The sequence below is a fragment of the Podarcis vaucheri genome (genome assembly GCF_965113315.1).
Source record: "Podarcis vaucheri genome assembly, chromosome: 3".
Classification (NCBI taxonomy): Eukaryota; Metazoa; Chordata; class Lepidosauria; order Squamata; family Lacertidae; genus Podarcis; species Podarcis vaucheri.
This window is the reverse complement of record NC_138761.1, coordinates 72,102,239-72,117,596: the sequence shown is the minus strand read 5'-3', so window position 1 is coordinate 72,117,596 and position 15,358 is coordinate 72,102,239.

Sequence of the window (15,358 nt, the reverse complement as noted above, 5' to 3'; positions counted from 1 at the left end):
TATCCAAACAGCAATATTTCTCAATATTGTTTTATTTCCCATTCCTACTGGAGTTTCTCTATCATTTGATTTTTTCGAATAATCTGTTCCACAGCTGAAGGCCACTGGGAGGGGCTGAATGCAATTGCATGCTGATGCATTCAAGGATCTTTAGATTGAATGTCTAGTCAAACTCCAGCCCTCTTCACATATTACTTGCATGATGTGGCAGATATACAAAGAGGCTTCCTTGGTGCATTCATCAGCTTCTCCCCTCACCCACTGCCCCACAACACAAGCTAGAGTTCCAGCACAAAATGCACTTCCTATTAAAAGCACGCTTCACATTTCATTCCAAATGGCGTGTTTATGTTCTGTAAGCATCTTATAATCAAATACACCACCTCTTAAAATACAGTAAATGCATTTGCAATGGTTCCGGACCAGTTATAACTCTTTGGTAAACCTTTCCTCGCAACCATGCAGATATCAGCATTCTATAATTATTTAACAAGGCATTTATAATGAAATGTACCCCCCTTAAAATAAAGTAAGTGCAGGAATGCTGATGTGTTATAACTATTCCGCCCTGTAAATATACTATAAATAATTTCTAAGGTACTTTATGCAGTGCTGTACACTCTCTCTAGTGCGCTTATATGTTATTAATTCTTTATAACTCATTTGTAGGCCATTCTTAAAATAAAGCATTCCTGTTTCCAGATGGAGAGGAGGGAAGCAATGATGAATCAAGTGCCAGGTTAAAAAAAAAGGTTGCCTGCTGGCTTTTGTTTTATGTCGGTGTTTGTTTATCACATTTGTATCCCGCTGGATGAAGTTGGGACAAGCTCAGTGCTATGAGTGCAAGCTTAAGCATGTAGATGGACCCAGATTTAATTCCTGGTGGCTCCAGTTAAAGGGTCAGATGGTGCCTTGACCTAAGAATCTGGAGAGCTGCTGATTATGATGATGACAATGACTGTTATCAATGGGATGAATTCAACACCCCACTCATCTGATCAGTGCCGGATGAAACAATTCCAGGGAGATAAAGAATTACACAACTTTTAGAAAACATCTGAAGGCAGCCCTGTTCAGGGAATTTTTTTAAGAATGACATTTTATTGTTTTTTATATTTTGCTGGAAGTCGGCCAGAGTGGCTAGGAAAACCCAGCCAGATGTGCAGGGTATAAACAATAAAATGATGATGATGACTTGTGATGCTGGTTCTGACTGCAGTGGCTGTCTTCCATTGTGGTAGCAGTGCCTCTTCTCTGCTTTCCCTCATCACAGCTCACAGTTGTGGGCAAGGAATTCCAGAAATGGTTTTACCCCATCTAAAACCTATGTTTGCAACCCAAATTCTGGCATGCTTTAGTAAGCCTTCTGGTGTTTTTATATTGTACAGTACAATATCATTTGGCACCATCATCTTATAAAGAGCATTCTTTTCTTCTGCTGTGTAGATTCTGAGCCCTGGGAAGATACCAACTTTTCCCAGCTGGAATTACTTCTTCTACTTGATAAAATAAGGCATTCATACTTTCCTGTTGTGTGTGTGTGTGTGTGTGTGTGTGTGTATATATATATATGCAGGTTTTGGTGTCTTCGGGTGTCTTCCCGTGTAAGAGTCGGGGTGTCTGTGCGACGTTTCGACGAGGTCTCACTCGTCATCTTCAGGCTGGTGCTTTCGGCTTCTTGTTACTGGAACAGAGCAGAATCTGGTGTTTGAGTTCCTATAAATACTGTTGAGGGGTGTGGTGTATAGCCTCCAACGTTCTGGGCAGAGAGGAAGTTCCTAGATTAGTGTGCCTTTTCTTCTTTTGTTCCTTAATTACTTGAGGGATATCTTGGGTGATTTCATGAGTGATATTCTGAATACCACTGGGTGGGTCATTAAGTGTAGATTAGTTGCTAAAGCTTTCGTGTCTTGACCTCTTGAGCTTGTGAAGAGTTTTTCTGAGAAGATGGCTGTGCTGCATTTAGTTGTGCTCTGGCTTGGCTTCGTGTATAGGGGCGAGCTGTGGTTTTGTGCCTTGTGCCAGCCAGATCTGTGTAGGGATTGCAGGGGGGTGCAGCATCCGGAGGTGCCACTATAGTTTGGCTACTGGATGGAGTCTGTAATATGTCTGTGGAGAGGGTCTGGGTTTGGGTCTGGTGTGGTTGATTGGTGACGGCGTTCTGTGTGCCTCTGGTTCTGGTGTCGGTTTTTGTGGGGAGGGCTAATTTCCAGATGTCTGGCAGGCGGGACGTGTCGTCACGCTTGTTCATGTTGTGAGGGTGTTTCTCTATCTCGATGGCTTCCATGATTATTCTCTTGTGGTGATGTTCCATGTTAAAGAGCAATTTGGAATCTGCAAAATTAATTTCGTGTCCTGTTTCTTTCATTCAGATCACATTCACCCGGTGCTATACCAGCTGCACTGGCTCCCGGTGGAGTACAGGATCAGGTTTAAGGTGCTGGTTTTAACCTTTAAAGCCCTATATGGCCTAGGACCCTCGTACCTACGGGACCGCCTCTCCTGGTATGCCCCACAGAGAAACCTACGGTCTTCAAATAAAAACATCTTGAAGGTCCCAGGCCACAGAGAAGTTAGGCTGGCCTCAACTAGAACCAGGGCCTTTTCGGCTGTGGCTCCGATCTGGTGGAACACTCTGTCACAAGAGACCAGGGCCCTGCGGGACTTGACATCCTTCCGCAGGGCCTGCAAGACAGAGCTGTTCCACCAGGCCTTTGGCCAGGGCACAGCCTGACTCCCTCCCTCGGCAATCTTCGCAGAGCTCTGGCCCAATGGTTGCTAGTGGCTTGAATTAATTAATTTTTATAATGAATGATTTTAGAATGTTGTTTATGTTGTACCTTTGTACTGTTTTATTGTTGTTAGCCGCCCTGAGCCCGGCTTCGGCTGGGGAGGGCGGGATATAAATAAAATTTATTATTATTATTATTATTATGTGTTGGAAAAGAGAGGAAGTTTTTTCTTCTTCCCACAAAAACCGACACCAGAACCAGAGGCACACAGAACGCCGTCACCAATCAACCACACCAGACCCAAACCCAGACCCTCTCCACAGACATATTACAGACTCCATCCAGTAGCCAAACTATAGTGGCACCTCCGGATGCTGCACCCCCCTGCAATCCCTACACAGATCTGGCTGGCACAAGGCACAAAATCACAGCTCGCCCCTATACACGAAGCCAAGCCAGAGCACAACTAAATGCAGCACAGCCATCTTCTCAGAAAAACTCTTCACAAGCTCAAGAGGTCAAGACACGAAAGCTTTAGCAACTAATCTACACTTAATGACCCACCCAGTGGTATTCAGAATATCACTCATGAAATCACCCAAGATATCCCTCAAGTAATTAAGGAACAAAAGAAGAAAAGGCACACTAATCTAGGAACTTCCTCTCTGCCCAGAACGTTGGAGGCTATACACCACACCCCTCAACAGTATTTATAGGAACTCAAACACCAGATTCTGCTCTGTTCCAGTAACAAGAAGCCGAAAGCACCAGCCTGAAGATGACGAGTGAGACCTCGTCGAAACGTCGCACAGACACCCCGACTCTTACACGGGAAGACACCCGAAGACACCAAAACCTGCATATATATATATATATATATAGGCGCCATCGTTTTCAGCGTAATGTGAGAGCAGCCTGTTATCCCTTGGGGAACACACAGTGGCTCGATCTACTTTTCCATGATATATTACCTTTCAAAAGCTGTTCCTTCACATACATTAAGTAACCATTTAAAAGGACTAAAACAATGGCTTGTGCCTGGTAGCAAAAGCTTAACAAAAAATAATAATAAAAAGAGAGGGAAATGCCAGACAAACAAATCCCATTAACATTTAACTCTTGGGCATCGGGGAAATATCTTCAATGCAGATAATTAACAAAAGTGGAACAGAAATAATTGGGAACCATAAACAGTTAGGAAGTAATTCTGTGTTCTTTTCAAAGTGATACACAATAGTATTTCTCCCAAAAAGCTGTACAGGAAGGTGCTGATTTTATTCCAAATCTTCCCCACCCCTTTTTTCTGTGGAGTTATTTCAAATAGAAAGACACACAGCCAAATCCTGCAATTGAACTACATCGGGACAAAGTTTGTGTGATGCACACACCTCTCACTGTAATCAATAGCGCAGCCAAGTAAACTGGTGAAGAGATTATGGGGAAGGAGCCTCCTAGGAGCTTGTGCCCTGCGAAGGGGTTCTTTGTTTGTAAATGTAGCAGGTGAAAAAGAGGCCATCACTACAGGCAATCATGTTTGTGACAGCATTTTTTTCTAGTTGCTGTATCAATGAGAGGATGAGATATTTCTGTGGTCGCAGGAATCTGTAAGGTACCAGAGGTCTCAAATCAGGGACTCTGTTTGCAACGCAACCCAGGCAGTTTATTCTCTGCTCTAACAAAATGAGTAGTGGATTCTGTGTTATAAATGCAGCTAGACAGAAAGCAGTGCAGCAGGGACCAGACAGAAGGGACCAATAAGGAACCAATAAGACAGCATTGCAAATAAGTTTTTAAGACAATGATGGGGAACCTATGGCCCTTCAGATATTGTTGGACTCCAGCTCCCATTATTCCTGATTTGGCATGCTGACTGGGCTGAGGGGACTCGGAGTCCCACGTCTAGAAGGCCACAAGACTCCTTGGGTTCAGGTTTGGTAAAAGTTCACACATTATTGTGTCAAGAATTATTGATGTGTACAATCGCTTGAAGTTTGTGTGTGCTCTCCCACACAGTTTTACCATGTCCAAATGCAGGTTGGCTATGTAGAAGTGAGAATGGCAGCAATAATTCAAGGAAATAAAAAATTGTGCTCTGTGCAACATTTGGAAAAGCAAAAAGCAGAACAGAGTTAGGCCACTCCAAACTCAAGCACCTGCCTAAGAAGAACTTCTCAAAACACAGATAAATCATACACTCAGGACAAGCTCTTTCTTAAATTTCTCTTTCCACACCTTATTGCTGCATTGTTAGTTCCATTAAGGCACATTTACGGGCCTAAGAGCTATTCATGGAAGAAACATAGGCATTCTGTTATCTCTGTGCCCGCATCTGTGAAAAAGTCACGAAGTTTCAAAAGCACTCAATGAGCAATGGAGCAATGAAACAGAAAGTCTGTGCCAAATGACAATAAAAATGTCCTTTCCTACTATTTGCTTCTTCAGGATGTGACCTCAAGACAAATTATCTGTAATTGCTGGTCTTTAAAATGTGCAACAGGATTTAAAGGGAGGAAGCAAGGGTTTCTTGGTTAGCACCATTATGTCCCATTTTATTGCTTTTCATATTGTATAGTGAAGGCCTGTACAAGTATTATATTTCCCCTCCACTCCCCTACGTTGACTGTGTGTTAGTAGACATTATGTCAATGTAACATTAGCAGGGTTGAATTTTATTGAAATGGCCAGAACTTGTATTGCACATTAATGCTGATGGCATTTTTAATCTGCTGTGGAAATTTCAGCTGATCAATAATATCTGTCCCACCGTGAGCAAAAGGGGAAAAAAACGCAAATTAGCAAATCTTTCATGTGCAATATCCATTCTAGATACTCTGCATTCAATCTGCAAGTGAATCGGAACCGGCAGCTAGCATACCTTGTTTGGGGAATCAGCAAATATTCCTATATTTCCAGAGCTGGCAACAAACTGAGTTTCCTCCACTCACTTAGGCAAGCAAAAGTAATTTTATTTCCTCTCTGAGCCATGGCTTTAGTGCTACTCTGGATTGAGATGGGGGGAAATCCATTGTTTTATGGGCTCATCCTTTCTTGTCTTCCTTTACACCATTGATTTATTTCTTTCATTATTGTCTCTCAGGACATCAGTGAGGTCTGTCCGTCGTCGTCCCCCCACAAGAAGGACAATTCTATTTTTACACGCCGTGTGGAAACAACACCTCTTTCTCTCTCCCTCCCTGGGCTGCCCTCTTGATAGTGTCAGCAGAGCATTGATTATAAAACTCAGCTGGTATTTAGATCTTTGCCATCCTGTGAAACTGACCCCCCAAAAGATGGGTTCCAAGCACATGGAGTTGTGTCTCGCTTACATAGCAGAAACATTTTGCATTTACATCACCTTCCATCACCCCTCCTTTGGTCTATCTACCAAAGCAGAGATTTATGGATCAGAAAGTATGTTAACCTGGGAAATGAGCCGGCAGGGTAGTGAAGTGTGTCTTCTGCTGATCGGCAGATACTGACGATGATTTCCAATGTAGTCCAGCTCATCCACCTGAGAAATGTGAGCTGAATCTTCAATATATGAGTGCTAGGGGAATAGCAGGCATCAGATCCTAACAATTTGTCTTTTAACATTTTGCTGCACTATCTTGCCCTTTGTGTGCAGGCGTGGGGGTGAGGGGGAAATGGCAACATGAGATAATGCAATGGTCCGCTCTGCCAGTACAAGGCTATGTAGAATAAAGATAAGTTAATCTCCTGTGGCCAGATTTCACCCTAGGTCAGCAATCTGGAACAAGAAATTTTGTCCATCATGAATTTGAAATGAACTAATAGTTGATTTAAGAGGAGAAAGAGGAAGTGTGTTCTGTGTTCCATTTCAGCAGAATGGCGAGCCAGAATTCATTCTGTTGTGCTTGAAAGAAAAAGCACTGGAAGTATAAAGTATCTTCCAGACCTTCCTTTTTAGAACCATCCGTTTCTAGGAGGTAACCCCAGCTTACTTCCAAGAAGGTTAAGGGCCTCCCCATTCTATTCACACACCAACCCTACAAGATAAGTTGGCTTATAGATGGTGATTGGCCCAAGCTCACCTAACTTCATGGCTGAAAGAGGAACCGAACCAGGGCAGTATTCAGTAAGGTTATTCCATCAGCCCAAGGGCATCTAGCTGTGCAACAGAACCTCCCCTTCTTCTGCCCTCCTCTCCCTGAATGCCCACACACCGTCCCTAAATCTCCTTCAGTGGTTTAGGAGAACCCCCCAGAACAGATTTAGGGTACATGGAGGTTGCACATGCAAAGCAGATAGAGGGGGAGTTTCGTTGCACAACCAGAAGCCCTTGTGCCAATGGAAGTACCTTGTTGGATACCATCCCAGGCCGCTTAAGTCAAGCAGTCTATTCTTTGCTACAGTTTGCCTTTCATATAGATGTCCCACTGTCACTGACATGGCCATTGTTTGGGCAAGGACTTTTTTATATATTTCTGTTTTATATCTCAGACTGCAGAACCCAGGCCATGTAACTAAGAGGTTACAAATTAATTCATTGATTGGCAGTCCTACCAAATATTGAACTATGCCAGGCACTACACAGGATCTCTTAAGATAAGAATAAGGAGAAAAGCAAGCTCTAAAGAAAACAATTGTAATCTACCAAGATGAGACCTGAAAAGAGCCTGGCTTCATGGTTCTATGAGATTGTTTACTTTAATACATAGGGACAGAGAATGAAAACTTTAAAACATATGTGAAAACTAGAAGTAAGTGACCACTAGATAAAAGCAACTGACAATTATACATAAAATTTATAGTAGGTTACACTGTAAAATAAAAAAGTAGATGGTGCATATTTAAGCAAGTAGCATAAAACCACAGAAAGGAAATGTCAGAACAGCCTATTTCTAGAAGATCAAAACATTGCACAGATGTTTAAACAGCTATTCAACATCAGGCTTACCTGAAAGAAGTATATGAAAACACAGAGTTACACATGATGAAAAGTACACCATAGCCAAGCACAACCTCCATAGGAAAGTTTGTAATCATGTTAGAAACACAAACAGAAAATGAATGTATAACAGAAATGTACAGCAGAAAAGTTCTCAGGGTAGTATTTTTTTATTTTTAATGGAAGGGCTCGGTTAAAAGACTAATTGATGCAGTGATTCATTGCCAAGTACTCAATGAAACACGTGTGTTATGGCTTATATAAATCCAGTGGATTTAATCACACACACCCATTGCATTTTTATAGTCACTACTGTTAGGATTGTGTAGGACCCTGGTAGAGACACATGCCCAACTGTCAAATTCTCTCCGTCCTGGTCTATTGTTTGGTAGCTTCAAAAGCTTTCTTCAGCCCGAACATCACAGAAACTGATACCAAGAAGCATCAGCACACTTAGGAACCTGCAGAGCATTGGTGGTTTGCGTAACAGACTCAATAGCTCAGTATCTTGGCTAATCTACTTTATTTACATATAATACACTCAGAGCATTCTGACTCTGCTCCTTCCTCATTCTCATCAGACAGCAAAGAGAGAAAGAACAAAGGACAATAGTCCCACATTCCAGAACACAGTAGTACAAAGCATCCTGTCTATATCACTTCCCACTCTGTGGAATGAAAACATACACTGTCATGTGATAGACAACAATCTCATGACTGCAAACATGGAGCAAGAATCCTAACAACTACGCCCTTAGCAGTGACTAAACCACCCCATGACAGTGTCACTATAGAGGCTCCAATGAACACAATAATGTAGCAAGAGATGTTAATATTTAAAAACCCTTTCAAAACAATTGCCTTTGCCCCTTAGTTTTGTATTATTATTGTTGTGGTCATTTAGATATTCTCTTTCCAATAGTCCGGGGGGGGGCACTAGTTTTCAAATAGGGGCAAAAGATGAAGGCCAGGCATTCCATAGAGATATCTTAAAGTTGAGCTTTCTCAATAGCAAATGATGGCAGTTGTTGTTAACATTTATTTACATGGTGCCATCTATGTATGTGGCTCTGTACACAATTAAAATATGAAATTGTACCCTGGGGGGCATGCAATCTAAAACAATGAGTATACGCAACTGTACAACAAAAAAATCAATAGTTTATTAACATACACAATTCAGACGCTATTCCATTAGGTATAATAAAAATAGCTAACCATACCCAAAGGCCTCAGGAAAAGAAGAGTTTTCAAGAGAGATTTAAACATACAGAGTGAGGGGAATCCCACAAATGTTCTGGAAGGTGATTCCAAGCAATCAGAGCAGTAAGAGAAAAAGGATGAAGACATGATAAAGAACAAAAAAAACCTAGGACCAGTAAGAAGCATAACATTACTAGAATGAAGAAACCAGCTAGGTCTATAGCATACCCTTCAACATTTCTCTGATGAAGATAGGGATGTCATATTCCATAATAATTGTTATGTACTGAGCTAGGATCCTAAAACAATAGGCAGGAACAGCCCAATCAGCCCCCAGGAGGAAGTTAATCAGCCTATTAGGTCTGGAGGATTCTAGAATGCAACAACTGATTGGCCTACAGGAGCAGCCCAATCAGGCTCCAGGAGGGAAGCAGAGTCAGCCAATCACACGGGACCCATCGTGTAAATAATGTATATAAAGCCTGAGGTTGGGGGGGGGGCATTCGTTCATTCATTCACTGTTTACGAGTTGCAATAAAGAGCATGACATCACTACGTGACTCCGAGTATATTGCAATAATAATTTTACTATCTATAACCCCGCCCATCTGATTGGGTTTCCCCAGCAACTCTGGAAGGCATCCTATAATACACACACACTAAACATTTTTTAAAACCCCCTATACAGGACTGCATTTAGATGGCTCGAGAATCAGATAACTCCATACCCTCCAACATTTCTCCAGTGAAAATAGGGACGTCCTAAGGAAAAGCAGGTCATTTTGGGATCAAATCAGAAACTAGGACAGCTTCTGTAAATTTGGGACTGACCCTGGAAAATAGAGACACTTAGAGGGTCTGCTATAGTGGGACACCAAAGCTGAAAGACAGGAAGAAGACTAAGTGTTATGAGCTTTAAAAGAAAAGACAAAAAGCTTATAAAATAAATGAAGTGACTGCAGTAGGAGAAACATGGTCTGACCAAGGAAAGAAAACTTTGCTGTGGCATTTTGAGTGGAAACCAGAGAGTTAATATGTGTTTGTGGAAGACCAACCAGAAGAAGAATACAATAGTTTAAACAAGAAATAACCAAAGCATGAGCTAAAGTCTTAGCAGAAGAGACAGTAAGAAAAGAATGGATTCTAGAAATGTTATAAAGAAATGACAGATCGTAGTGGGGGCCTGAATATGAGGAGCAAAGAACAAAGATGAATCAAAAATAAAACTCTGGCTACATGCTTGTTCCATGGGAGAAATAATAACATTGTCAATATTTATAGAGAATGTATATGAAGAAGATTTCTTAGGAGGAAAAATAAGTAGATCAATATAAAAAAATTCCTTCCAGTAGCACCTTAAAGACCAACTAAGTTAGTTCTTAGTATGAGCTTTCGTGTGCATGCACACTTCTTCAGATACACTTCTTCAGATACACTGTGTATCTGAAGAAGTGTGCATGCACACGAAAGCTCATACCAAGAACTAACTTAGTTGGTCTTTAAGGTGCTACTGGAAGGAATTTTTTTATTTTGACTATGGCAGACCAACACGGCTACCTATCTGTAAGTAGATCAATATTAGCCATCAGAGAAGCAGTTTGAAATCCAAGTCTGAAAGCTGGAGAAAACATGTAGAGTTGACAGATAAAGTTGAGTATCATCAGCATACAAATGATATTGAAATAAAGTTACCAGGTGTCCCCGTTTCCCAGGGACCGTCCCCAGGTTTACAAATCAGTCCCTTGACAAAATCCATCCATTTGAACTGAAGTTGAAAAGTGTCCCCGGATTCATTGAAAAAAATCTGGTAGCCTTATACAGTGGTACCTCAGGTTACATACGCTTCAGGTTACAGACTCCGCTAACCCAGAAATAGTGCTTCACGTTAAGAACTTTGCTTCAGGATGAGAACAGAAATCATGCTCTGGCAGTGCAGCAGCAGCAGGAGGCCCCATTAGCTAAAGTGGCGTTTCAGGTTAAGAACAGTTTCAGGTTAAGAACGGACCTCTGGAATGAATTAAGTACTTAACCCGAGGTACCACTGTATTGAAATCTAGGAGAACTAATAAGTTGGCCCAAGGATAAAGTGTAAAGAGAAAACAGCAGGAGACCCAAAGAGAGCTTTTGGGGACCCCAACAGCAAGAGGAAAAGCAGATGATGAACAACCTCCTATAGAAATATTAAATAAATAGTCTGACAAATAAAAAGCAAGCCAGCTTAGAACCAGTAGAAAATACAGAAGAAATAGAAGAGGGTGATACTTCAGAAAAAAGCTGCTACATCAATAGATTGCATATCACAAAAAGGAATAGGAACAGAATGCCATTAAGGAGGGACAGGAGCAACGCTAAGAAAGATAGCACAGTGATGGGGGGGATCAGTACCAGAAAGATCAGAAATAGAGCTGTTTTGAGCAAAAACAAGATCAAGAGAGTGACCCCCAGTATGAGTGGGAAAATTAATCCAAGACTTCAAATCAAAAGAAGCAATAAGAGAAAGAAAATACGAAGCAGTTGACTCAGGTGGATCATCCACATGAATATTGAAGTCCCCCAGTACCAAAGCAGGGGTATTATCTGAGAGGAAAACAATAAGCCAGGAATCAAAATCAGGTATGAAGGATAAAAGAAGGCCAAGTGGATGAGAAATAACTCCAACCCTCAAATGCAGTGGGGAGTAAAGTTTCCCCGCATGAAACTCAAAAGATAATGAACAGTGCAAGGCAGGAGTAGGAAGAGGCTGAAACTGACACAAAGTAGACAAACAAAGCCCAAAATTGTGAGGGTTGGATTGGCAAGGGATATCCAAAAGTGATAGTAGTTAGACAGCAAAATGATCTGTGGCAGATTGTATATTGGCCCACATTTAATCATAAAAGTTGTCAGTGCTTCCATTGTCTTATATACCGTTGTTATTGCTGCCTAATTCCTGTTTATAAAATCATACTAATATACCATTGTAGAATTCTGTTTTGGCACTGGAAAAATTACTGGTGAAATATTATTGTGTTACTCATCTACGATACTATTTATCATCACTGAGATGTACTAAAGGGGGGAAATAACAGCAATGTGTGGTAGTAGTTCATCGCCATTATAAGAGCAACTTTCTATGAAGGCATCTTAGCTGTACAACAGAAAGGCAGCTTAGCACTGTAAGCCCCATCATCCCTCACTATATAATATAGTGTAGTTATTAAAGTGGCAATAGCAGACAACATTGTCTTCATCCGACTAGCACTTAATCTCTATTACCTTGGGGTTAAAAGTCACAGGATGATCATGCATGTCAGTGATTCCTGCAGCAGATTGTTACTGAACCATGTAAGGTCATTTAAATGGGGGGAATTGGTTCTCAGCAGCTTCTTATGCCAGAGAATCTTGTCTGACTCCCTCTCCTCTGTCAAAAGCAATAACTGATTCTTTCAGGCTTCTCAGCAAGGGTCTCTTACCAAATCAAAAGGAAATACTTTTACCCTTGCTACTTTCTCTGCTGTGGGGAAATGAAATACAGTAAAAATTACAGGTGAGACCAGGCTTGATAAGTATAGAACTTTGAAGCCTCTGAAGCAGAATTGAGCAATCACAGTAGGCAATTAGAAGCGGATCTCTAAACACTGCCAGAACTTGTTCAATTAGGATTTTGGCAGGTCCCGTGGATTGTTCTCATAGCTAATGCATCTGATAAATGTGAGTGTCCAGGCTCATCAAACAAAAATGAGGACGTTTCCAGTGACGTCTCAAGGGACCAATAAAATAATTTGGATAGGAAATATTAAGAAGGACCCTGTCGGATTAGACCAAAGGCATAGCTAGTCCAGTGCTCTGTTCTCACAGTGGCCAACCAGATGACTACGGGCAGCCCACAGGAGTGCAATAGGACTCTCCTGCAGCCTTGATACTGGAGGAAGTACACGTTCATCATGACTAGTTGGAAGTAGTCAGATAAAGAAAATGCTATAAGAATGAGAAAGTGCTAAATGATCATAGGAGTGGTGCATGTTCACTTGTGGCCCTTACTTTAGTCCTTTCGCTTGTAGCTGGGCTTCAGTCCCATAGAGATTTTGTGAATGGCCTATACCTTCCTATGGGGCTGCATGCATGGCTTCTGAGAGGCATATAATTTTTGCAGTTCAGAACATTGGATCTGTGACTAGATATTGTGATGGCCACAGGATACGTCTTCATGCATTGCAGGGGTTTGGACCAGATGACCCTTGGAGTCCCTTCAAGCTCTACAATTCTATGTTCTGTGAGGAGGTGTCCACTCACAAACTGCATCAGTCTGCCTGAATATTTACATGTTCTCCAGGACCACGCACTGTGGACTCCAGATGGTGTGACTTAATCCATAAAATGCTGAACGCACAAGGTAGACTGAATTCACAAGTGCCATGCAGGTGCTTGTTTGGGCACATTGCATGATCTTTAATATAGCAGGGCACTGCAGACTATGCTCGTGTCATATGCATATTCTGCTGCACACCTACAGCACCCTTGGATACATTTAGGTGGGTTTCCATGTATTCTGGAATACGGCCCATGGGGGTTGTTTAACCGGCCCACGAGCCGCCCCCAAACTGAGCTGCCCGCTCAACGAGTCCATGTGCGCTGCGCTAAACCGGTGCAGCGCGGCATGGAGACTTGCTTCCGCAGCGCCGGAAATTGTGTGTGCACAGATGCAGGTGCCGGAAATCGCATGTGTGCACGCGATCTGGCCCACATAGAGATCTCCACTGGAGTGAACTGGCCCAGGTGAGGTAAACCTTGCCATACCTGTTCTAATCTGTATGACGGGCTGAGCTCCTGTTGCTTTGTCCCAGCTCTGCCAACCTAGCAGTTTGAAAGCACACCAGTGCAAGTGGATAAACAGGTGCTGGTGTGGCAGGAAGGTAAATGGTGTTTCCATGCGCTCTGGTACTCATCACAGTGTCCTGTGTGCTAGAAGTGGTTTAGTCAGACTGGCCATGTGACCCGGAAAGCTGTCTGTGGACAAATGCCAGCTCCCTTGGCCTGAAAGCGGAGATGAGTGTCACACCCCACAGTTGAATTCAACTGGACTTAACCGTCCAGGGCTCCTTTACCTTTTACCTTCATGCTAGCCCCTCAAATCTCTTAAGCTGAAGAGCTATGGCTGTTGCTAATACATTCCAGCCATACATTTAGTTTCCTCTCCATCACGTTAGTTGAATGCACCATGACCCAGCATCATCACTTCCCATATTTCCATGTTCCAGTCCCACAACCAGCATAAGTGGAAATGAATGATGTGGACTAGGAGGAGGAAATGTAGCATGTCATGCCATTATATGGGTAAATTATACTAGATGTTACTGAAAGGGACCTCAATGTATGGCTTCAGTTTGGGTCAGCAAATGCATACTCAGTGAAGTATCTAATTTGGCTCAAAGGCACAGCTTTGTCTTTGTATATCATTACAAATACATATTAGTTTTGGAAAACTGGTAACTTGTACTTTCTTTTTTTAAGTGATCCAAACCTCTAAAAATGATACTCCTATCCAAAGTGAAGATATGATGGTGGAGAAAGAGCGGGGGTGGGGTGGGGGGTAGGGAAGCATTGTAACGATCAGCTCCAGATGTCAACACTCAGCAGGAAGCAAGCTGCTTAAATGGACAAGTGAAAACTCCAGCTGTTTGTTTGCGTATGTGTATAAGCAAGATTAATAGAGTCAAAGGGTACAGCCACACAGCTGAAATCAGCCCTGGGCCACCCCAGCATGGGGCCAGTCTAGAAGTGATTTGGTGCTATTTATAGTCTGTGGAAGCACAGCAAGACGTCAATTGACTGGTGAGCAGAGGACAATGGGTGCAATCTGGAACTATTAGAATCAAGTCTACAAAATATAGATTCCGTGTTACCATTTATTTATTTATTTTGGATTTTGTTTCGTGCTATGGAAGCTTTTCGAGATGCATGCAGGACTGTGAACCAGGCAGAATGAAAAGGAAGTCATATTTCAGGTACGAAGTAGGTTGCGGTTATAACTAATGATTGTTGTAGCACAATGGCTGGTGCATTTGGCTAGCTTTTCTTTTTATTTATTTATTAAATTGGAAAGCAAGATTAATAGAGCCAAAGGGCATAGGCACAGCTGAAATCAGCCCTGGGCCACCCCAGCATGGGGCCAGTCTGGAAGTGATTTGGCACCTATTATCAGTTCAGCTGGGTGATGCAAATCCCATTGTTGAGTGCTTTGGGGAAACAAATCAGCTAGTAGCGTAAGTTAAAGGCCTCTATTAATTCATCATGGAGTCTGTGGTTGGACCTGGGTTTCCTGCACCACCTCTTATGGCAGGCATGCTGCTACCCTGACTTCAGTAGCTTACATTGACTCCTCAGAAGCTGAGCAAAGTTTTCCTTCATGTAGCAAGCAACAGCTAATCCAGTTATGTAATTATTCTTGGTCAGTCATTATTTATCTAGAGTAGTTAATGGGAACAAGAATTTGTCAACACACCTGTTATGTTCGGGGCAGGGGTGGAGAATTAGA